This window comes from Erpetoichthys calabaricus, chromosome 2 (assembly GCF_900747795.2).
Source record: "Erpetoichthys calabaricus chromosome 2, fErpCal1.3, whole genome shotgun sequence".
Lineage (NCBI taxonomy): Eukaryota > Metazoa > Chordata > Cladistia > Polypteriformes > Polypteridae > Erpetoichthys > Erpetoichthys calabaricus.
In genome coordinates, this window is record NC_041395.2 from 198,792,854 (window position 1) to 198,819,120 (window position 26,267).

Below are 26,267 nucleotides of genomic sequence, written 5' to 3' on the forward strand. Positions count from 1 at the left end.
TTGAGTACTTTAATACGTGTTTTAGTGATACTTCTCTTAATTGGTAATCAACCTATTTGTGCCCATAATGAACAGTTACAAATGGTTGAATATTTCATGATGCTCATGAGAACCTGAGGTATGCATCTGGGGTTCTGAATTAGACAAAAAGCATCACTTACCTTGCCTGCTCATAGAATTTTTTTTTGGTTACCAAATGCAAAACACGTACAGTATATAAAAAAAAAAAGGCACAGCTGCCATACAAACTGCTATGTTTAAAAGTCTGCTTTAGCACTATCAAGATTGTCATTCTTTAAATAAGGACAAATGTTAATTATTAATAAACATTAATATCAGTAAACACTAAAATGTAATCAATACAAAATTTTCATTATGGACAGAATTGCTTTATAAGGCATATAAGACTAATGACTGCAAAGTGAATCGTACAGCGTATGAGAACATGAGGGCAACCATTAAAAAGGGTATCAGGGAGGCTAAAAGACAAGGTCGTCTTTCGCCTTATCTGCTATATGCCTCTTCAACTAAGATTCTTTCAGTATTTTAGTAGTAAAAGAACAGTCAAGGAGGACGGTGTGGACGGGAGGACAGTGAAATAGCGGATGCCCTAAACTTACATTTTTCTGAGGTGTTTACAACTGAGCAAGTGGATAACTTCCCAGAAGTAACAGAGACTACTAAGGAGGTACTGAGGGATTTGGAAATTGTAGAGGGAGAAGTGCTGCTCAGATTAAATAAGCTGAAATCAAACAAATAACCAGGACAAGATAACCTTTACCCTCGAGTTCTTAAGGAGGCTAGCGAATAAATATATAAACCCTTGACACATTTTTAGGAAGTCATTGCACACTGGAGAGATTCCGAAGGACTGAAAAATGGCAAATATCATCCCATTATATAAAAAGGGTGACTGGGCAGATCCAAGCAACTATAGGCTAGTTAAGTTTAACATGCATCACAGGAAAATTAATGGAAGGAAATAAGGATAAGATTGAGCAACACCTGGCAAGAACAAGGGTTATTCTGAACAGTCGGCATGGGTTTAGAAGAGGGAGGTTGTGTTTTTCTAACCTGCTGGAATTCTATGAGGAGGCAACAAAAGGATATGATCAAAGTGGAGCATATGATATTATTTATCAGGACTTTCAGTAAGCATTTGATAAGGTGCCACGAGAGGTTGGGCATCAAATTAAAAGAAGTGGGAGTTCAGGGTGATGTTTTTAGATGGGTGCAGAATTGGCTCAGACACAGGAAGCAGAGGGTGATGGTGCGAGGAATATAAGTAACAAGCTTGTTAAGTTTGCAGAGGATACCAAGGTAGGTGGATTAGCAGATAATTTGGAATCCGTTATATCATTACAGAAGGACTTGGATAGCATACAGGTTTGGGCAAATTTGTGGCAGATGAAATTTAATGTCAGTAAATGTAAAGTATTACACATAGGAAGTAAAAATGTTAGGCTTGAATACACAATGGGCGGTCGGAAAAAAATCGAGTACACACCTTATGAGAAGGATTTAGGAGTCATAGTGGACTCCAAGCTATCAATTTCCCGACAGTGCTCAGAAGCCATTAAGAACAGAATGTTAAGTTACACAGCACAATGTGTGGAGTACAAGTCCAAGGAGGTTATGCTCAACCTTTATAATACACTGGTGAGGCCTCATCTTGAGTACTGTGTGCAGTTTTGGTCTCCAGGCTACAAAAAGGACATAGCAGCTTTAGAAAAGGTCCAGAGAAGAGCGATTAGGCTGATTCCAAGGCTACAGGGGTTGAATTATGAGAAAAGATTAAAAGAGCTGAGCTTATACAGTTTAAGCAAAAGAAGATTAAGAGGTGACATGATTGAAGTGTTTAAAATTATGAAGGGAATTAGTACAGTGGATCGAGACATTTTAAAATGAGTTCATCAAGAACATGGGGACACAGCTGGAAACTTGTTAGGGGTAAATTCAAACAAACATTAGGAAGCTTTTCTTTACTCAAAGAACAGCAGACACTTGGAATAAGCTACCAAGTAGTGTGGTAGACAGACATTGGGGACTTTCAAAACTCGACTTGTTGTTTTGGAAGAAATAAGTGGATAGGACTGGCGAGCTTTGTTGGGCTGAATGGCCTGTTCTCATCTAGAGTGTTCTAATGTTCTAACTGTAAATCTGAACTCGTATGTATAATATTTGTATATAAAATGTATGAAAATGTAGCTTTCAATTATTTTTATTACATATCAAACCACACTACTGTTCTTACATAACTTAAACCATTTATGTCTTGTTTATATATATTAAAAAAAAACAGTCAATAATCACACTACTGTTCTTACATAAATTAAACCATTTGTCTTGTTTATATATATTAAAAAAAAAAAAAAAAAAAACTGTCAGTAATCACAAACATTATCTCACCTAGAGATATTGCACAACATTTGATCATGTGTAAGTAGTCTACTTTAGTTAAGTATTTACAGCCCTATTTTGTATTAGGCTGTTATTACTTATTTTAATAGCCCATAAAGTGACAAGAAAAATCTAAATTTCACAAAAAGAAATAACAGTCAATTATTAGTTAAAACAAAAAAACAGCCAAGTCAGAAATTTAAGAACTTTTAAAGTTTCTTCATGTGCCATCTCAAAAACCATCAAGCTCTATGCCTAAAGGAGCTCTCATGAGGACCACCAAAGAAAAGACCAACAGTTAGCATTTCTGCAGCAGATTAGACTACTATAAATAATCAGCGACAGAAACAACCAATTAACTGCATTTCACGCAACAGTTCAAACACAAACTTCACAGGGTTCAAGAAGCAGACATTCCATTAATATCAACTACTGAGAGAAGACTGTGAATCAGGTCTTCAAGATATCATTGCAGCACACAATACTAACGGAGACAAAAGATTTGCATGAACCAAGAGACGCAGGAAGTGGACATCAAACCAGACGAAATCTGTACTTTGGGCTGAGGAGTCCCGATTTGGAATGAGATTTATAGCCATGTCTTCATAAAATGGAAAGATGGTGAACAGATGTCTGCATCTGTGGTTCCATACTGTTGGATTGATACTTAAATGTGGACTTCAGTACCAAAACCAGCTTTTGCAACTCTGTACCAGTATCAAAACTATACCAAACCAAAATATGGGAATACTTAATATTTTTCACAAAATTCATAAAGCAGCACAACACATGCTAGGGACTGAAATTCCTAGAAAGTCTTGGTAAGACACTTTATGAATAAAAAGGCGGCACAGAAGATGGTATGTGAGACCTTTAAAAGTTATTGTGCCATTGCGTAAAGGAATAAGCGACGCTTGAATATATAAACACCACAAATGCATATGTACAGTGCATCCAGAAAGTATTCACAGCACATCACATTTTCCACATTTTGTTATACCGTATTACAGCCTTATTCCAAAATGGATTAAATTCATTTTTTTCCCCTCAGAATTCTACACACAACACCCCATAATGACAACATGAAAAAAGTTTGAGATTTTTGCAATTTTATTAAAAATAAAAAAATTGAGAAAGCACATGTACGCAAGTATTCACAGCCTTTGCCATGAAGCTCAAAATTGAGCTCAGGTGCATCCTGTATCCCCTGATCATCCTTGAGATGTTTCTGCAGCTTAACTGGAGTCCACCTGTGGTAAATTCAGTTGACTGGACATGATTTGGAAAGGCACACACCCGTCTATACAAGGTCCCACAGTTGACAGTTCATGTCAGAGCACAAACCAAGCATGAAGTCCAAGGATTTGTCTGTAGACCTCCGAGACAGGATTGTCTCGAGGCACAAATATGGAAAAGGTTACAGAAAAATTTCTGCTGCTTTGAATGTCCCAATGAGCACAGTGGCCTCCATCATCTGTAAGTGGAAGAAGTTCGAAACCACCAGGACTCTTCCTAGAGCTGGCCGGCCATCTAAACTGAGCGATCGGGGGAGAAGGGCCTTAGTCAGAGAGATGACCAAGAACCCGATGGTCACTCTGTCAGAGCTGCAGAGGTCCTCTGTGCAGAGAGGAGAACCTTCCAGAAAGACAACCAGCTCTGCAGCAATCCACCAATCAGGCCTGTATGGTAGAGTGTCCAGACGGAAGCCACTCCTTAGTAAAAGGCACATGGCAGCCCGCTGGAGTTGCCAAAAGGCACCTGAAGGACTCTCAGACCATGAGAAACAAAATTCTTTGGTCTGATGAGACAAAGATTGAACTCTTTGGTGTGAATGCCAGGCGTCATGTTTGGAGGAAACCAGGCACCGCTCATCACCAGGCCCAATACCATCCCTACAGTGAAGCATGGTGGTGGCAAGCATCATGCCGTGGGGATGTTTTTCAGCGGCAGGAACTGGGAGACTAGTCAGGATAAAGGTAAAGATGACTGCAGCAATGTACAGAGACATCCTGGATGAAAACCTGCTCCACAGCGCTCTTGACCTCAGACTGGGGCGACGGTTCATCTTTCAGCAGGACAACGACCCTAAGCACACAGCCAAGATATCAAAGGAGTGGCTTCAGGACAACTCTGTGAATGTTCTTGAGTGGCCCCAGCCAGAGCCCAGACTTGAATCCAACTGAACATCTCTGGAGAGATCTTAAAATGGCTGTGCACCGACGCTTCCCATCCAACCTGATGGAGCTTGAGAGGTGCTGCAAAGAGGATTGGGCGAAACTGGCCAAGGATAGGTGTGCAAAGCTTGTGGCATCATATTCAAAAAGACTTGCGGCTTTAATTGCTGCCAAAAGTGCATTGACAAAGTATTGAGCAAATGCTGTGAATATTTATGTACATGTGATTTCTCAGTTTTTTTATTTTTAATAAATTTGCAAAAACCTCAAGTAAACTTTTTTCACGTTGTCATTATGGGGTGTTGTGTGTAGAATTCTGAGGAAAAAAATGAATTTAATCCATTTTGGAATAAGGCTGTAACATAACAAAATGTGGAAAAAGTGATGCACTGTGAATACTTTCCAGATGCACTGTATGTTGGCATTTTGCTTCACCATATCGAACCAGTCAAACATTGAAGCACACACATCAGTCCTGTGGGATCTGCAAAGATCCTTGCTGTTATATGTAGATAGTAAAGAGGCTCCAATGTCACATTTCAACTTGATCACACTTTGCCCCCCAATATTTTGCTGGTACTGTAAATCGCACATGCATCAACTGAAACGCTGGAAACGTGTGCTGGCCATATGTGCGCATATGCGTTCTGAGCGTGAAGTATAAACCTGGCCTAAAAGCTATTTGGCAAAGGAGAGAGATCGAGTGATGCAGCAGGCAAGATGGCCTCCGTCCTCACAGACTAAACCCTACAGAGATGGTTTGGCATGAATTAGACTGGAAAGAGAAGAAAAAGTAGCCAACAAGTGCCCAGTATGTAGAAACTCAATTCAATACTGCTGGAAAAAGTGTACCTCATGAAAACTAGTTGAGAGAATGCCAAGAGTTTTAAAGCTGCCATCAAGGAAAATGGTGGATAGTTTCATTCTTCAAGAGTAGTTTTGATTAACATTTTAATATAAATCCATGTATTTCATTGTTTTGCTGTATTAATTACTCAAAAACAATGTTGCTTACACACTGAGTGGTGACAACCTTTTGCATTGGGAGTTGCCTTTGCTAGGTCATGAAACACCATCATTGGGTCGCAAGGTCATGGGGGGTTGGGGAAGGAAAAAAAAGTAGAAGCAGTTTCAGTGTCTGACAAGCTCACACTTTAACCCCATATTCCACCCAGCTGCTAAGACAATAATAAACTTAAGTCATATCCAGTTTGTAATCACACTGGTTTCATCAAGGAGAAAAACAACCCTGAATTTATTTCCCGTTTCTTATCACGTTCACCTCTCTCTCTCTCTATATATTATAAAAGAAAATCCTGGAATGAAAAGCAAATGCAAGGCTACGATACGTGATAATCTCGAAAGACATTTTAAAGACCCGCGAGACCAAGGAGACTTGCCACGGTGCGTCTCACGGGGACCGTAAACATGAGACTTGGTGCCAAGAGATTGTCCCAGGGCCGTAGCAAAAAGGACAGCAGATGTACAGGCTTTAAAAAGATCAAAGGGCAGCGCGACAGCAGCTACCCCAACCGAACGCGAGCAGCGTTATACATCCTGCAAGAAAGAATTCAACAACGCCCGGGCCAGAAATAAAGGACAGGTATTGCTTTTACAACGTCACGCGAGACCAGGCAGTGAGCCATCATTTAAAACAAGTCAACAGACCTCTAATCTAGCAGTTGTTGGATTGCTTTTGGCAGGCAAGCATCATGTGCTCCGAGCTCTTAAAAACGACATGCGACAGGCAGAAGAGGCAGCTAGCAAGCAGCAAAAAGACAGCAAATGATCCAAAGGCATATCCTTAGCGTACGTTCAGCCACAACACCCTTCACAACACGAGCAGTATTATACGTCTGGGAAGAAAGAGATGTAACCTTGCACGGGGCAGGAAATAAAGAAACAAGTATTGTTTTTACAAAAGTTTTTAAAGTAAAAGTGAAAATAATGCATATGTAACAATTCACAAGAAAATAATCTCTAACTCTTTTAGGGCGGATGTTGACTTTTGTCGACAGGAGGGGGTGAAGGCGAATGTCGACAAAAGTCGACATCCAGGGATAGGGGGCGACAATCAGCTGTTAATGGCGACAAATCTCACTGTCACGTCACAGGCATTCCCTCTGTGCTTGGAGGAATGCTAGACTCGTTGACTCGGCAACTAAACCTTGCGTGGGCGTGAGTTGCGAAATGTAAACAATGGCAAGATGGCACCGACATGTGAAAAGGCAGCGAAGCAAGTGCAGAAAAGAAAACACTCGGCAGACAATGTTTTGCGCATTATCGCGGAGTCGGACTCTTGATTTTTTAGAATCGGATTTTATTGGCAGTGATCAGGAGATCGAGCAAGAGAGTGAGAAGCAGGCATCAGCTGATCAGACACCAGCCGTTGCCGCGCCAGCGGATCTGCTGCCAGTTGAGTGCCTTCACGCAGCCGATGCATCTACAGCAAGGTTCGCATGGGATAAATACACAGACATTGATCCTTTGAGAGCCGATCTGGCTACCGGAGTTTACAAGATGGCATGGCTTGCTGTTGGACACGACAGATCACCAGCTGCTGTACTTCAGGCCGCTCTCTCCTGATGCTGCTTTTCAGCTACTGTCAGACGAGACAAACAGGTAGGCAGAGATTTTTTTTGAATCGCGGGCTGCGTTTGCATAGCATTCTCGTTTTTCAAAGTGGAAACCCACAACGAAAGACGAGATGAAGCGCGCTGTGGCATTACAAATAGAGATGGGACAGAACTGGTGATATAACTTCAGGGAGCATTGGTCCAAACGTGTTTTTGTCCCCTGGTGGCTTAGGTACGTGCTGCTGCAAAGTTTTATTCACTTCTGTAATAAACAGAAGCAAATCCCATGGGGTGAGCCAGGCTATAATGCCATACATAAAGTTCATAAAGTTTCAGAAGATGAAGAGGTGACAATACGGTTTTCATGCAGGCAGAAAACTTGGTGGCAGGGGCATGGCACGATGGCAAATGGGTGACTTATCTCTCTACAGTACACACTAACAATATATGTGAGAAAATGCAGCAACAGACAATTGAAAAATAGGCACCAAAGCAACACATATTGTAAGGAGTGCAATGTGGCAATGACTGAAATTGGCTGCTTTGAGCGAGATCAGACTTTGCTGTGTAAAATGTATGTGATATGTATGTGAAATCATAGAGTATGCAGGCTCATACAACATGCAAGACAGTAACATTTATCAAAAGTAAATATTTTTTGTTGATTTGATATGTTAAACAATTGCTTTGTGTTCTTTTTTTAAAAAATGTTAGTTTTTGGAAAAATATTCAGCCCTGGGAGAAAACAAACAAAAAAAAAATTAGCCCTAAAAGAGTTAAATTGTAGATTGCCTGCCTAAGGTAAAGTCATCCCTGATGAATGAGGATGTGGGAATGAGGAGTCCTTTCATCAGATTAGCGCTATTTCAGATGTGGAACGGCAAAATGGGGGAGGCAGCCTGATGAATGAGGTCTCCAGGACTTAAAACAAATCCAAATCATATTATGTGATATCATCTAATGTGAAATTCTACTCCGTACTTCTAGAATTATTTTTATTTTTATACTGTATTGAGGATTTATTCTGTTCTATGTATTGTACTGTATTGTATTGACCCCCTTCTTTTTGACACTCACTGCATGCCCAACCTACCTGGAAAGGGGTCTCTCTTTGAACTGCCTTCCATTTTTTCCCTACAAGGGTTTTTTTTGGGAGTTTTTTCTGGTCTTCTTAGAGGGTCAAGGCTGGGGGGCTGTCAAGAGGCAGGGCCTGTTAAAGCCCATTGTGGCACTTCTTGTGTGATTTTGGGCTATACAAAAATAAATTGTATTGTATATCCGGTAAACCAAACACAGGGGTCGGCGAGCGAAGCGAGCAGGAGGCGGAGCCCCCTAGTTTCATTTAAGAAAGCCCAACCCCAAAGTGGACTCGTCACTAAAACTAGGTTCCTAGTTCCAAAAGGCTGAGAAACACTGCACTAAAATACAGAAAATGGTAAAAATTAAACACCCTTCTATGTGTACAGGTCATCCAAACTTGTGTTGATTTATAAATGTTTGGCAAGATATTTCACACTCAAAACGCCACTCCAAACCAACTGTTTTAGTCCAGTCACTTTTGAAACAACTTCAAGTTGTACTACTATGTTCAAGTTCTAAAAATTAAAAATTGTAACAATGTACTTATTAATAATTCTTTAAACGTTTGTAGGCACACAAGGCAGGTAATATTCAAGTTGCCAAAAAAGACAGGAGAAAAACTAGTAAGCAATCTAGGAACAATCCAGTCAAAGAATGACCTTAATACAATACTGAGAACTGAATAATGAAGAGCAGCTAGGCCTCAACTTTTGCCTAATTTTGGTTTAACCAACATTTTCATAGAAAGCAGTATTTATATATATTATTTCCAGGTAGGGCTGATGAAATAATGTTGCTCTACAGGACTGTGATTTAAAAATTTTCTTGAATACTCCACCCAAATTGTTATACTTTACTTATTCATTGTAGTTTCTAGTGGTAAGAGAAAAAAAATGTAATCTCATGCTTTCATGCAGAAATGAGAGAAAAAAGTTTCATAAAATACAGTTTTGACAAAAGTCAATGGTGACTAATGCTGTATAATGGCAAACAATGTGAAAAAAAGCTTCAAAATGTATGCTCAAAAATGTGCAAAACACTTGCTTTTTTGCTAAAACTTCCAAAATAATCAGTACACATCAAAAACTGGAAACCAAACCCTTATGGGATTCACTTTTTGAACAGAAGACAGATTCTTGACAAATGAATAGAGGCAGGTCAGTTGCGGTTTATGATTTGCACTAATGAGTTTAATATGCTTCACTAGGATAATTTAGTAGCATACTAAATGTTAGCAAACAGCAATTACCAATGTATAAAATGACCCAGATAAGAGATTTAATAATTATAGGCTCTTACGATTGTGGGGTACTGCACTCTCTTTATTGAGCAGGTTTCCCTATAGCAAGTCAAACAGCAGCTAAAGCCAGTAAGAGATTATGGAGGAAGCACGCAATCTAAGAGGAGAGTGAAGCTGTAAAAAACACATTAGATATTAGTGCAGTGTCAAAGCCAAATTTTAGTATGATAATCATAGTCATGCCTATTCAATTAGTATTGCAAAAATTTTGTCCTTGCATTTTAAGGAGCAAAATTGCTTAATCCAGAGGCATTTTATACAACACTGATTATATGCATAATTAGACATATAATGTCTATATACTGTGTGTGTATCTAAAATGACAATAAGCACTTAAAACAGAAGCTCAATGTATACTGTAATATTTAAGCCGCAAAGATTGTACTGCATAAAAAGAAATGTTCCAACAGAACAGAGAAGAAAAAAAATTCAGCCTAAATTGCAAATTAAATCAACAAAACTGGAAGACATCTGTACAACCTCTCAACATGTCTGAAAGTACACAAACTGGCTGTCAAAATAACACAAGCTTACAATACTTTGAAAATGTGAGACTATCCAGAGTTGGTTAGAGGAGTTCTATAATTCCTCATCCCCCACCTATTCCTAGTTCTGTCACACAACATCCTCAAGGCAATCAGATCTAGCAACAGCAGTCATTAAGTCTGCTAGGACTTCCAATTCCAAGATATGCAACTAACAACATTACTCCCCCCCCCCCCCCCCCCCCCCCCCCAAATAAAAAAAACCACACACACACCCCACACCCTCATTGGCTCTACAAGTGAAAGTCTGTCTCACAGGGCAAGATTTTCTAACAGCAGATTTAGCACATTCAACTTTTTAAACAACTAAATGCCAGGCAAAAGAAATCAATAAGCTTCAACAGATATTTACAGCTATACAAAGCAGTATTAACTTTTCAGTTTTGAGCCCGATTTATATAAAAAAAATAAATAAATAAAAAAGGTGCATGGATAGTGGATAACACACAACAATAAGAAGCAATGCAATATATTTCCATAAAGTCAGTATGCACAATGAGTTTATTTTTTATTCAGACTAGTGGGCTTTGCCCCCTGCTCACTTTGCTCGTCAACCCCCCAGCCCGGCCTGCACTACACACCAGCCACTTCACATCTCTGGATTTCACATTAACCAAACAACAAAATCTTAATTCTCGTAGATACGCCTCTTCATTGGGAAGAAACACTACTTTTTTTCCTGGTGGCTGCACGAATTAGACAATCTACATGTCTCCGACTTAAACTTTAAATCCGAACGATATATTCAATCTCTTTTCGCTGTTCCGTTATTTCACCAAGTAATAACTCCCGTTTGTTTGCGCTAATGCGATCTTTACTATCTTTTTTTGAGACTTTCGAATTTTAGTACTTTCATTATCTGTAACCTGCTCTGTATGTGTATCTCACAGTTTTTGAATTCTTTACGACGTTCTACTTTGTCATCTACTCTGCCTTTAATTTCCGGACCCGGTGATGGTTAAATCTCTTGGCACAAAGTCTCATCTTGCGGGACGTGAAATCTCTCCAAAAAAGTCACAGGCTAAAAAAAAACAAAAACAAAAAAATCTCGTCTCATCCCAGGATTTTTTTTTTTTTATTATAATGGAGAGAAATGCAAGCAAAAACTAAATGATTATGAATCTTGAACTTCCCTTATTTGTATGCACTTGTGATTTGTGTTTTCCAAGAGTGGCCACACAAAATGAGTGCTTTTTAATTTTTATTTTTTGATACACTTTGTACCATCTGCAAAATATACCCCCAGGAGCTTCAGTTAACAGTTGATGACATTCACTAAACATGCAATAATTTTGTAACTTGTTTGATTCACTTACAGTACATTTTAGGAATTATGCTTTTTGGGGCTAATTAGACATGGTTTTACTTATTCATTATTCATGACTGCCCACCATAAACTGCATCCAAGTATCCCTGTTAAATTCTCACATTAACTGATGCTTACATGAAAAGATCAACTCAAATTAGGGAGTGCAAAAACAGAAACGAAAAAGCAATCCTCACGTGGGAAAGATAATACAAATAGCCCAAAGAACAGATGTTTGAAATACAGGTTTTAATATACCACACAAACTAAATATCACCTTAACAGTGATAAATCATTTACTGATACATGTATAATTCATTAACAGGAGGCAATGGATTTTAACTACTGGGATTTTACACAAAAGTGTTCAATAAATCTATGTACAGCTATTTGGTCAAGTTTTTAGTCTAAATCAGTGGTGGCGAACCTATGGCAAGCGTGCCAGAGGGGGCACTCAGAGCCATCTCTGTGGGCACACACGGCGTTGCCCCAGCACAGAGTTACTTACTAGAAAGCCAGGGGGAGCGGGGCCGGGCTGCTCCCCTCCCCCTCTCCAGATGTTAATGTATAAGTTGTTTTTTCTAAACTAAAACCTCAGTATTCAGGTTAAATTGACATGTTGGTACTTTGAGATAAATAAGTGGGTTTTGGGTTGCAGTTTGGGTACTCGGTCTCTAAAAGGTTCGCCATCACTGGCCTAAATATTTAAAGATTCTCAACAGAACACACTAATGCACTTTGGAGTTCTCTTTAAGTACCAACATTAGTGGTACCAAAATATCGTCCAAAAGCAACTTCTCGTAACCATCCAATAACAGTTTGACGACGAACAATGCCTTTTCCAGCATGATGGAGCACCATGCCATAAGGCAAAAGTGATAACTAAGTGGCTCAGGGAACAAAACATCAGAATTTTGGGTCCATGGCCAGTAAACTCCCCAGACCTTAATCCCATTGAGAACTTGTGGTCAATCTTCAAGAGGTGGATGGACAATACAAAAACCCACAAATTCTGAAACTACAAGCACTGATTATGCAAAAATGGACTGCCACCAGTGAGGATTTGGTGACAACATGCCAGGGCGAGTTGCACAGGTCTTGGAAAAAGGGCCAACACTGCAAATACTGACTCTTTGCATAAACTTAATGTTGTCAATAATAGCCTTTGAAACCTGAAATGCAAAATATGCTTTTGAAATAAATGGTTTGTCACACCTCATCAAAAGGACTTCCGTTATAGCAGACAACGAAGAGCCACGGGAAATGCTGATTTCAGTACTCAAAACATACAAATCAACAAATCTGCCTTACACCACTAGATGCACAAATGAAGTTGCACAAAATAAACCTGCCTGCATGTTTAATCGAACAACTGAAGAAACTGAATGTCTAACTGACAATGTAAAAATGCCATGACAAGATAGAGGCAGTGTTTTTAAACTTTGTACATCCATAAACTACAATATTTATCTAAACTATTTCTTCTGTATGCACTTTTTAACTTGTTGCACCCAGATGTGTATTCTCATTTGAGAATCACATCTGGCCCCATGAGACTAATGATCAATCAGTAGCTTATTAGACACTAGTCATTTAGCCCGTTACAATAACGGGCGCTAGAACAGAAGTGCATAAACATTAATAGGAACAGTCTACAGTATATTACATGGCAAGGGACTTTGGTCGTATTTTTCTTTCTTTCAGCCTTTCTTTGGTTGATGTTTAGTTGCTGAGCTGACCGTTCTTCTTGGGCTGCCGCTGTATATTGTGTGTCTTTAATTTTCTGTGACAGCAATACTGTCTTATACGTCCGCTGGCTTGTACGTCCATAATATATCTTTAATTTTCTCTGGCGGTAATACAGGCGTGCGCGTCGGTAATATGCCTTTAATCTCCTCTGACAGTAATACTGGCTTGTATGTGGCTGTAATATGCGTCACTGTATTGTGTACCTTTAATTTCCTCTCGCAGTAATACTGGTTTGTATTTCCGTAAAACACCTAACTTTCTCTGACAATAATATTGTGCATCGCACCGTGCCCCGCGCATGCGCACTTCACCAGAAGACACACACACATGGACACCTGGACGCACAAAGGGATTTTATTAAAGAGGATACTGTCAAATGTTGCACTAGTTACTACTAAAACATGAAAACTATCCTTTACATGTTTGATCTACATACACTGAAAAAGCAGTTATTTACCAGGCACAGGTTGAGCAACTATGCACCCTAAATGAAACTAAATTATAGAAATATGTAAAAAATCTTCATTTCTAGTTTATCAACCTAATTTCTATTCTCATATTTTCTGTTAACCTGCCTGTGTGGCTGCAGCAGAGAGTAAACAACACAAGGAATTGGACAAACGAGAGACCAATTCAGTCCATCAAACTTGTTTACTTAGCTAATAGCTAAGCTGTCCCAATACCTTATCCAGATGCTTCTTAAAGATTATTATTAAGGTTTCGGCTTCAAAATACATTTAACATTGAAGTCCCCAACACACAATTCACCCTTTAGATAAAATGGCTTTGACATTCACTAGAGTGCTTTAAGTAGTGAGAAAAGCACCATATAAATGTAAAGAATTAATTAAACACTAAAAAAAGCTTGCTTATGCACAAAGGAAGGCTCCAAATCTGAGATTGCAATTTCCCATACAAGTGTCTGGATTTATAAAAGCAACTTAATAAGGGAAGAGGCTATTTTCACAACAACTCTGACCTGACCTCTGACCTATGCAGGCACATTTCAGAGAATCTGGGAAATAACTACACTATTGATGTATGGAAATGCTGCAAAACCAGTTAAATGACGACTTGGACAATTTTTATTACTGAGCTGTTATTGTAATGTCCACTGACATGACAAACGTTACACATCAAAAACATATGTAGATTTTAAAGGGGGGGGGGGCAATGCTACATTTTTGTACTGAAGAACTTTTTTTTTTGTATCATCTACTTATGGTCACTTCCCAGGGAACTGGCAGACATGTCAGGAGTATCTCAGTCAAGCTTAATTTCATGCCTGCTGTGCTGGAAGCCAGCAAGGATCTACATTCATTTCTCCCTCCACTGCTGCATAAGCAGGGCCATTTTATCAGAGACAACATAAAAAAAAATGGAACCGTTTGCCATTCTGCCTTTCTAGGAGGTGGTACTGGTGTATAAGGTGCAGAACTGCTGGATTTCACAAGTTTCACCCCACAAGCCATTACTCTTTAATAACCAGTCAATAAATACAATGCTAGTCTTGCCCTAAGGTCTTCAAGTGGATCACAATGGCACAGTGCAGTGACAGAGGCACTATCCTTCAAATGAATCTTGAAAAAGATTAACAATCCTCACCCACTCACCAGCTAATTGCTGTTTTGAACGTACCGGTGCCAAAAATGGCTGCCTTCGCAATACCCAGGTGGATGCTACACATTGGTAGTAGCTTAAGTGAGAAAAGTAATTTAAAAATGCATTATTAATCTGTTAATACAGTACACCATACAATTTATCTTCGTAAAATGTACGTATTTGTTCATTAAATTTATGCAGCAGGTCATGCTCTCGTTTATTAAGGTTATCATTCATGTTTAATAACTGTTGGCTATTGCTGCACACAACAGTTAACCTTGGATACGGCATTAATCTGTTATATACCACCATCTCCAGTAATACACATTTCTTTATTTTTATGCAGTTACATTTGATTATTTTATTATGCAATGAAAGGACTTGCTTGATCGTCACACGTTTTCAAGTGCCCTTTGATGGCGTGCACGAAAGCTGCTTAAAGTATTTAACTAGAGGAGGGGACGCTGGCACACACATGATGTTGCTGCTCCTCCTTGTTAACAACACTTTCGTAAAATTTGCCTTAATCCTGCACTTTAAGCTTATTTTATTTTCTTTATTGTACATATATATTTCGTGGATGCAGCTGACTCGAATTGTATGGATTTGGTTTAATTTTTACGGATTTTACCTTTCCTGGGAACAACTGAATCTGTGGATCACGGGTTGAGACCTACGAACATTCTTTGCACCTTGGCGATCTAGGAGCCTGGGATGATCTGTCTCCTTGATTATAGTTGCTATGCTGGTCTGCTCTCGATTCATTTTATTGTGCTTTATGACTAAGAACTGCTCTGATGTTCACACCTACCTGGCTTGTGGCTCTGGGGTGATAACACCTGTAATACCCAGCGTTGCTTGTGGCTGTATGTTGGAACCTCCAAATCCTGCTGCTTCCTCCTTTTGCTATGCTTTCTGCCGCTTTGCTATCGCCACTCATCTGCGCCACCGCATCCTGCCCATCTCACCGGCTCCGCTGTTCTACTTCTCCACTGCTATCAGATAAGTATTGCTCAGTATCATGCTAAAATACTCTTGTGACAAACTCCTTCATATTAAACAGTTTGTCCAGAGCAAATGGTCTGACTGGAATATCCTAAAAAATACACCGGTATTTTGCTTCGCCCGAAATATGTACATCATGGATCAGGTCGCCACCACTGCCAGGCTGCGAATGAAAAGATCACCGGCAGCATTTGCTCAGGAATATGCCGTCCTACTGATGGCCCTGGAAATAGAAGTGTCAGTGTGCCAAATTTACAGTACGTGAAAATAAATTCCTTACTGTTTTGACTTGACACATGTTGATTTTCCCCATCCACTCTGGTGGTCATATATTGGATCTGATCTGCACATCTGGATTATCTGTTGCCAACACTTGAAGCACTGATTTGGGACTCTCTGACCATAAAGCACTTTCACTGTCTTATTACCTCTCCCTCCTCTTACCTGTAAATGACAAATTTCTTACAGAAACCTTAAAAATCTCTGTCCCTCTATCCTTTCTGGATCCATTTCTGATCTTTTCCTATCTTGACCTATTCCATCAACACTAGATAGTCTTGTTGACCACTATAACACAGCCCTTCATTCAGCATTAGATAAAACAGCTCCTTTAAAACATAAGGAGGTTTCCTTTAAGCATTCTGCGCAATGGTATAATTCAGAATTGTGATCTATGAAAGCAGATGGCAGATGCCTTGAAAGAATGTCACGAAAGTCTGGCCTCACCGTGCACATCCATACAGAGAAGCACTAACTGCTCCCAAGAACACCCATTATGGCAGAATAATACAAAGTGGCAATGAAAACCCAAGGGTTTTGTTCTCTGTAGTTAATTACTTCAACCTGCATCTGGCCCAATTACCTCCACTACTGAAGTCTGTGAGAAATTCCTCCACTTTTTCCACAATAAAATTAAACATCTAAATAATTCAACTAACATAATCCATCTATATCCTTCCCTGTCTTCCCACTCTATCCAGCTCCTTTTTTAAATTTTCACCAGTCACATCAGTATTTGTTAATGATCTGCTTTGTAAGATGAGGCCGACTACTTGTGTACTGGACCCCATCCCCACCACACTACTTAAACCCTGCCTTCATGCCATAATCCCGACTATTACAAGAATAATAAACTCATCCCTTAACACTGGCTTCGTGTCGCTCACTTTTAAAACTGCTTCTGAACCCCCAATGTTAAAGTCTGGTCTTGATGCTGACAATCTTAATTTTCAGCATATTTCCCACTTACCTTTTTTGTCAAAATTTCTTGAGAGTGTTGCACCTTCCCAACTCACCAACTACTTAACTTCTAATAATTTGATGGAACCCTTTCAATCTGGTTTCAGAGCACAGCACAGCTGTGAAACTGCTCTGCTACGGGTGTAATCAATGATTTGCTTATGGCAGCAGACTCTGGACAAACCAGCATATTAATGCTGCACTGAGGTCTAACAGAATTTGACACTGTCAGACATGACATTCTACTATCCAGAATGGAGAACATGCTGGGTATCTCTGGCACTTCCCTCCAGTGGTTCAAGTCCTATCTGACTGATAGGCATGAGTTTGTTAGTCTTGGCAACAGCAGGTCCAGCACAGCGCCAGTCACACAAGGAGTTCCACAGGGTTCTGTCCTCGGTCCTCTGCTTTTCTGTATTTATATGCTTCCCCTTGGCCATATTACTCATAGCTTTGGACTGGGTTATTTTAATGCAGACGATACTCAACTCTATTTCAATGTTAAAAGTGGAACTTCATCTGAGCTTTCTCAGCTCAGAATTTGCCTCAGTGAAATTAAAACCTGGATGGAGCTTAGAACTCTTTAAAATTAAATTGCAACAAACTGAACTCTTGCAAATTGGGACTAAAGTGTAACTTTAAAAAATGAGCTCCTTCCCAGTCAATCTTGGCAGTGATCTCATCAGACCTGCCTCTACTGCAAAGAATCTTGGTGTCATTTTTGATTCCTCCCTTTCTTATTCCGTCCACATAAATCACCTAATAAACATTCTTATTTTCACCTCCATAACATATCACGTGTTCGCTCCTTCCTCTCCTTTTCTAACACTGAGAAACTTGTCCATGCTTTGCACATCCCGAATTGATTATTGTAATTCCCTACTGGCAGGTGCCCCTTCTAATCTTATATCACAGCTCCAGCTTATTCAAAACTCAGCTGCAAGAGTCCTTACACGGACCAGCAGCAGCAGCAAGCACATAACACCCATCCTGCTTCGCCTTCACTGGCTCCGTGTCTTACAGAATTGAATATAAAATTCTGCTAATAACCTACAATGCCTTAAAAGACCTTGCGCCAAACTACATCAGTGACCTCTTCCATCACTGTGCCTGTCTGCCCACTAAGGTCCTCCGATTCTTGTAATCTTGTGCCCCACACTAATCTACACTCCATGGGTGACAGGTCCTTCAGCTGTATAGCGCCCAGACTCTGGAATGACCTACCGAAATTAATTAGATCAGCTGACTCCATGAATTCTTTTAAAAAAACAACTCAATACTCATCTATACCAGTGCTCCGCAACCTTTTCTCACCTACGACACACCAAAGTTCTTCCTAGAATTCTGCGGCACATCAAAAGCCAAAATATATAGTAGTGGCGTAGCTAGGGCGGGGTGCTCGGTAGTTTCCTTTTTTTTTTTTGTTCCTTGAGGAGGCGCAAAAAAAAATTTCAGCTTTGGGGCGTCAAATTTTTCACCGCCCCGGACAACATGAACTCCAATTTATTTTTCAGCTTTAGGGCGTCAAATTTTTCACCGCCCCAGGCAACATGATCTCCAGCTACGCCACTGATATATAGATATTAATTTAATACACACATTTTACAATAAATTTTCATTTTTATTGTAAGTATACATTTATTATAAGTATACATACATAAAAACTATAATTACTTTTATGCAATCTTAATAATTATTATAACATAATGACTGATTAATGTGATACCTGCGCTTGTTTCAAAAGTTGAACACAAAAGTTTTATATTCGGCTCAATATTTGACAGTGCAACCCGAAGTTCTTGGTCAAGATCTTTTGAGCATGACCGCTTATCATTTTTAATTAACACAAGAATTGTTTGTCTTTTTTGGCGTAACTGGGATGGTTTGAATTTAGATGGCGATTTAGTTTACTGGGTGCCATTGCCTCGTTTGATAGCTGATCGCCGCAAATGATGCATTGTGGCTTTGGAGCCGTTTCGTCACCACACCACGAGAATCCATATCGAATGTAGTCTTCGTTGTACTTCCTTTTCACAATCTTCTTTGTTTTTTTTGCAACACTTGTGCTGGGTTCTTCATCATCTGTACGTGAAGACGAATCTTTTCCACGTGAAAATGTATCCATATTTAAAGGGGTATAAAACTAAATATGAATCACACGAAGAACGTTAACCATACACAATTCAGCAACACAACTAATAGTAATGAATGATAACTACTGTCGCAAGACGAGTGAATGCGACGTAGCACGACTAATAGGCCTACGTCGGCTTGAATTGAATCTAGGTGAGGGCACGGAGCGCTCTGCCTATCAAAGCATACTACGGAGTTGTCTGGCGACTACGTAGGGCCTACGTCGTAGGCGCCAGGCGATGGGATTTATTATTTCAGAGAAATGACACATAAAATTATGAAACCTTTAAAAGGCTATTTACGCGAATATTTCATTGCATGTATTCTTGTTATTGTGTTTCTAAGGAGGACCGTTGAAATATTATTTAGATAGAAAATTGTCTTATTTGACCGCGTCACACCTGTATCGGCTCAAGGCACACCAGTGTGCCATGGCACACCGGTTGCGGAGCACTGATCTATACAGAAAGGCTTTTAGCTCTACCGGACTTTATTACCCTTCTTTCAGTTTACCTCTATGTGAAGATGCTCATGTAACCTGTGTGTGTGTGCTAGCCCATCAATGATGTTATCTGTACGGCAATTTACTCTGAATTTACTGTCTTAATCTTTATTTACCTGGTTTAGTACAATGTTATATACTGTAAACCCTGTCGTTCTTTTACTCTGTGAAGTGCCTTGAGTATGGGAAAGGCGCTATATAAATAAAATATTATTAAAGTAAACAATCGACTGTAAAAAAATTACTTGGTTGAAGCAGGGCCTAACAAAACACCTCAAAGACAACTTAAGTGTATCCACGTTGTACGACTCGTTTTTCCGCACACATCAGAGAACGTTTTAGAATACGGTCTACACACAATATATCGATTTTTGTTAATTCGGACAAGTCTTTTATTGCAATTGAGATGTTCTTCCCTTTGAAATACCCAATACTTAAATGCTGTGAACTAGCAGATACAAAAGGAATGCGACTTTACACAAGAATGTATACATAGAGTCGGTGTCTCCAAATCCGCCCTCTGCCTGTGTCTGCTCTGCTGTTGCACAAAATAAGCCAGGCTGCACCCACGTGGGTTTATAGCTCCGCCCGCCAACTTCCGCTCCCGGCTCTCTCACAGACACACACACTCAACGTGTCATCTCAGCCGCTGTTTACCGGGCGCAAGTAACCTGAAAAATTTAAAACTACACATACGCCTGGTCCAATCGAAAAAAAGTATCTAATTCTCAACCTGATAAAAATTATTGAAATAACACATTACTTAAATTTTGAGGACTGCGTTGCGTCGCCAGGCCTGCAGGCCTCAGGCTTCATCTCGACCTGCGTGTCACAAAGTAGTTAGGACTAGGCCCAACAGCATGGTCGAGTCCAACCCCCACCCCTTTACAGTACCGCTCTAAACAGTATACGCTGCTGCTGCATGCTGAATATCGAGTAAAATCAACATTGCTGTTGTGACAGCTGCCTGCTTTCTAGATACTTTAGCGTCCGGCAATTGACGTTCACCTGCACTGTCAAAAGAGTAAACGTACCCACTTCACATTTTTCTCCAAACCTTATCCATCGAAAAACAGCTCCATCAGGGCTTTATGGAGACTTGGTCGCCCAGGGTTGACAGAAATGTGTGCCGGAGCACAGTAAAGGGGGGGAACTGGCATCCCAAACACCAGGTCGGTAAAAAGAAACCTACTGATGGAAGGCAGCTACGCTGACTTGTCCGAACTTAATCCTCCTACCAGTTCGCTTCTCATGATTTCTAACGTTACAGTCTAATGTGTTTGCCAGATGTCAGCCATTCTGTATTCATGTAAAACAATTAGAGGCAAGTCGCATGTTTATAAACCAAGCTATCCGGAGACCAAAGCTGCGTACAGCCAGGTGGCAATCAGTACTTTATGGCCACGTGTCCATTAAATGCAATGCCAGTTTGTTCGTTCAGCCCATCCCCCACGAATAGCTGCATAGAGGAGGTTAATAAATAAACGCAAATCAAACATATGCTACCAATAAGTTCTCTCAAGTCAGATTCTTCTTCCTAGACAAATATGAATATCACACGAACAACACCAAAAATCAAATCCAATCGAATTGAAACCTTTGCTTTAGTGCACATCCTAGTTACTTTTGGCAAAATAAAACAAGACACACAATTGGCTCATGGTACTCCACAAACCGATATGTTCCCCAAGTTCCAAACTGAGCTTCTAACCGATTTCGTAAACGGGTTTGCCCCAAATGTTTTGTACATAGGTGGCATTGCCAAAAACACTCACAGCACAATCCGATGCTTGTAACGCTTTCTTCTTATAAGCACAGCAGCTCCTCAATGTAATCGTTGCAGTATTATCGTGTATAGAAACACCTTTACTTTACCTGTTTATATTCAAACGTATTGTTGTCTCCATTTTATCTGTACACCTACCCCCGAAGCAGAAAATATAAAATGCCACGCCACCCTAAACTGTATAGAGGCCTAGTCACCCCGAAGTGGCAACTTCGGTTAAAGCGGCAGGTACACTCAGGCCTACTAAAGAGGAGGCACAAAAGCAGCAGGCCGCGCAGGCGGTGTCCTCACCGGAGTAGCCGGTAAACGGACAAGCAACTGCAAGCTGCTGACGTTACTTGTCTTCTCTTGACTCAATTTTTCATTGTCTCTTTAAATCAGGGCTCAGCTTTCAACAAGTGGTGGCCACACTCTGATGTCTATTGGGTCTGTTAGGAAAGCTCTCCAAGCATGAACATAATGAAAGAAACGAGGCATCCTGGACACAGAACTGATGGAATGGCTCACAAACTAAGCATCTGCACATCAGATGAGTTGACAACCTGTTGAGACATACTAATCACCGCGGATGAGAACGGATTGTTAACGGCTGAACACGTAATCGGGAGGGAAGCCATAGCATTACCTTACTCTCCTTCAGTCCGCGAAGCCGGACGGGGCCTCACGGAAACCGCGCGCCAGTTCCGGGTTAATCAGGGCCGCGCCGAGTCCGTCTCTCGTCATGTGACTAAAGGTCACCATACGTTCCCTTATCACGTGACTAAAGCAGGCGGGTGTATGCCGTGTTGTATTTGTTTTTATTTCCCTTGACGTTCGCTACTGCTCCGCAAATCCCTGGATCCACTTGCTGTCATTATTGTTAGCATACCATAATCAGAAAATAAAAACAGGTACAATTGCTTCCTGTTTTTCATTGGAGGCTGGCAATGTGGCGAGAGCCTTGGACTTTGGCCCGCAAGCCATTAGTTTAATTTCCAGCCTCACAACTCCCTGGAATGCTATCGGGTCATTAACCGATTTGTAGCTCTGTTTTAATGTAGAAAATGCGCCTGAAAAAGCAAGCACCAAAAAGAACATATGGTTAATACATATAAGATGCATCTGATGATCGGTTCTGCTTTTTAATTAATACCCACACACATAAATTTGCTGCTGTGGGCTGGCGTCCTGCCCGGGGTGTGTTAGGATAGGGTTGGAAAATGACTGACTGATACATAAATTTGTGGTCACCATCCATTACCCTTATTTATTAGACTGCACCACTAACACAACTGATAAGGCTAGTCACTACCTCATTAATATAAAACGCTGGTGGAATTCAACAAATGCATGGAAAACATTGGGTGGCGGAGGTTTAGGGTACCAAGCCCTTGTCGTTCTAGCAATCTCAAAAGGAATGACTAGAATTTTTGGGAAACAAAAACACACATTTATTACTTTCTTCCTGTCACTGTTTTTTGCAGTTAAAACATTCAAATATTATGTACATATTTAGAGCCAAAGTAACTATTTTAAAAAATGAGGGTTCTTGAAGGAAGTCACATATGTGAGTCTAATAACTTTTTGAGAACCAACAACGTAACAGTGACATAAGGAAGGGATTGTATATGACACTGCAGGTTAATAATTTATGACAGTCTGTACCTACAGCTGAGAGAAACCTGACCCAGAAGAACATTTGTGAACCTACAGCCACAGCAGCTGTGCCTACACCTCCTCCAGCCAGATTGAATTAAAACGTCAGAAACAACAGCTTTATGCCATCAGAAATAACCATATGGTAAAGAGCCCAGGAGCTGTGCCCATCCAGTAAAGTTTTAAATTATTTTGACATATTCAAATGGCCACCATAAGATGACATCCTAGTAATGCCACTAATGTTGCCCAATATACTATGCATCATCTTTTCAAAACGTTGCAAATAGCAATTAGCAGAATTACTGCCTCAAAACTCTTTATTTGTGTGGCTGCTTAGTCTCTCTTTTTCCCCTGGTGGTCCAAGACATTTGCACAATACAGTACAGTGTCTTTAAAATTAGTCACTTTTCATTGGTATTCATTGGTATTTGCATTCTGCAAAAATTATGTTTACCCATTAGGATTATAATATCTTCTGTATTCCTGCATTCAGCCATACAATATGAAAGCAGATCAACCAATTAAATCATCATTTTAGATCAAAAATTGTAAAGGTATAATATAATGGCAAGGATATATAGCGAAATGCCAGTCTTTTCCTCCATCATACATTTACAAAACCTCCATCATTGAATCCTCTTTAAAGTTATAGTAGCTTTGGGAGTAAGGCTAAAGGTTTTGTGTCTATTAAAAAAGTTTAATACAGTGGTAATGTGTTATTACCACGACTCCACTGGTACCTGGGCTCAATTTGTAGTTGTGCAGTGTGATCATTCTTCGTGGTTGTTTGTCCATTTACACCCCTTTCCTCTGTTATACAAGACATATTTCAGGAAAAACAGTAGGCCCCTTCAAGGCGTTTGAGTCCTGCCCAGGGCAGGTTAATGACAGCTCTGTGATGAGCTTCCCACGGTCATTTACTAGACAGAGAAAGTGCAGAAAATACATGGATGTTTTTAAAGATCATCACAATTTTAAAACTTTTTTTTTTTTTTAAACATTTTTTTATTTAACGGTGTGCACGAAGTGAGATGAGTTCGCATGCTCACTTCTAGGCATCTATCCCTATCGTTTATGATGCGACTCTTCTTCTAGCTACAATAGTGGGACGGTAATATGACACACTGCTGGTCATCGCTGTGTCGTCCAAAGCCAAGGATCACCCCCGACCATGCGCAGATCCCGGTTACCCCTCTGTGCTGTCTCTCGGTTCGGTTAGCTGCTGCCGTGTAATTACAGATTTTGGATTTATTTTATTTTATGTTATTTTATTTTTTTCAAACAAGTCGACTTATCCAGCATTGTGCTTTTATTGTTACCTTTCCGGTTATGAAGACGCGTGGGGACTAATGTGGCATCATTATAGTGCCAAGATAAAGAGTTCAAGTTTCTTTAAAGCGGCTACGCGTCTTGTCGTGCATAGTGAGGACTCGAACGTCCGGAGATCTTGCAGTAATTTGCAGTAATCGCGAATTGTATCAAAATACCTAGCAACCTGAATAACACATAATTTTGACAATGATTTAAAAAAAACTTTAGCGGAAATAAAAACAAAAAACCCTTACCTGAGATTCTCCCGTACTCGACTGGGACGAGACTCACGCTGATGAGAATTTTTCTAGAGTTTTTTGGGACACGCTTAATTCTTTTTTGGGGATGTTGGGGTCAGGTCATTACGTTTAGCCCGGGACGAATATTAATAATCAGGACAGATATAACTTAAATGAGAGACATCTTTATGTTTTTGTTTTTTCTTGTGCACAGTTGTAACTATAAGTTGTTTGTTTAGCAAACATTAGGTGTTTTTACCGTCTTAAATTTCACTCCACCCCCATTGCAGTTCTCGGATATGGAAGCAGACAGACAGCATATAAAATATTAGGGTCTAACTTTGGCCACTCATTGCTCTCATCGGAGTTCAGAGAGGGATGCTGAGAAAGCATAAAGATGCACACCCAGAGTGAAAGGATTTCGGTTCATTTTACGAGTTTTCTGAAACGAAACATAGGCTGGAATTCAAGGTGGATGCTTAAGTTTAACCGCTAACTGGATATTGTCAACAATCTCATCATTAATGTCAGCAAAGCAAAGAGTAGATCGTACACTTCAAGAAGTAGAAAGGTTACCATACCTCTTTGGATATCATAGGGAATGCTGTTAGACGTTATACATTTCTTGGAGTGATCATCAATGATAAACTGAAGTGGACACAACACATTTCAGAAGTTGTCAAGGTGAATCAAAAGTTTGCATTTCTTCTTCTGTTATCATGAATTTCTATAGGCACAGAGGAGGGAGTCCAGCTGGCTGTATTACATATTGCTTAGTTCAAGATCACAAAGAACTGCAGAGGCTGTTAAAGGCCACATAGAATATTTCAAACATCCTTCTGCCTTTTGTTCAGTACTAATGCTGCATTCACTGCCTTAGAAAGCTGAACTGGATTATTAGAAGACTCCAGCCATCATGCATGGTGGGGGTTCTCTATCCTTTCATCCTTGCAAACACTGCAGGGCTATTTGCACAAACTTCAGTAAATTTACAGATGGTTTTTATCCACAGGTTATAATGTTACTGAACAGCCTGCAGAAATGACAAATATTTTAACTTAAAAAACACTGGGTTTGTACATATATATATATATATATATATATATATATATATATATATATATATATATATATATATATATATATATATATATATTCACCTAACAGCCACAATATTAAAGTAATTTGCCTATTATTGTGTTGGTCCCCCTCATGCCACCTGAACAACTCTGACCCATTGAGGCATGGAGTTCACAAGACTTATGAAAGTGTTCTTGTGGCATCTGGTAACAAGAAATTAGCAGCAGATCCTTTAAGTCCTTTAAATTGTGAGGTGGGGCCTCCATGGATCAAACTTGTTTTTCTAGCATATCCTACAGATGCTGAATCAAATTGAGATCTGGAGAATCCAGAGGTGAAGTCAACACCTTGAATTCTTTATCTTGTTCCACAAACCATTTCTGAATAATTTTTGCAGTGTGGCAGGACACATTATCCTGTTGAAAGAGGCCACTGCCATCAGGGAATCCTGTTTCCATGAAGAGGTGCATGTGGTCTGCAACAATTTTTAGATATGTGTCAAAAGTAGCATCCACATGAATGCCAGGACCCAAGGTGTCCCAACAGAACATTGCCCAGAACATCACACTGCTTCCACTGGCTTCCTTTTTTCCTATAGTGCA

The 26,267-nt window shown here is 39.9% G+C and overlaps 1 protein-coding gene across 4 annotated transcripts in view; it reads right to left on the bottom strand.

Moving 5' to 3' along the window:
* eif4g1a (eukaryotic translation initiation factor 4 gamma, 1a) overlaps positions 1-22,160 on the bottom strand; it is a 116,756-nt gene extending 94,596 nt beyond the window's left edge. For all 4 annotated transcript variants that reach the window (XM_028794992.2, XM_028794991.2, XM_051923784.1 and 1 more), the window contains exon 1: positions 22,023-22,160. The gene's annotated coding sequence lies outside the window, so the exon portion shown is untranslated. The remainder of the gene's footprint in view (positions 1-22,022) is intronic.
* Between the last annotated feature and the right edge of the window lie 4,107 nt (positions 22,161-26,267).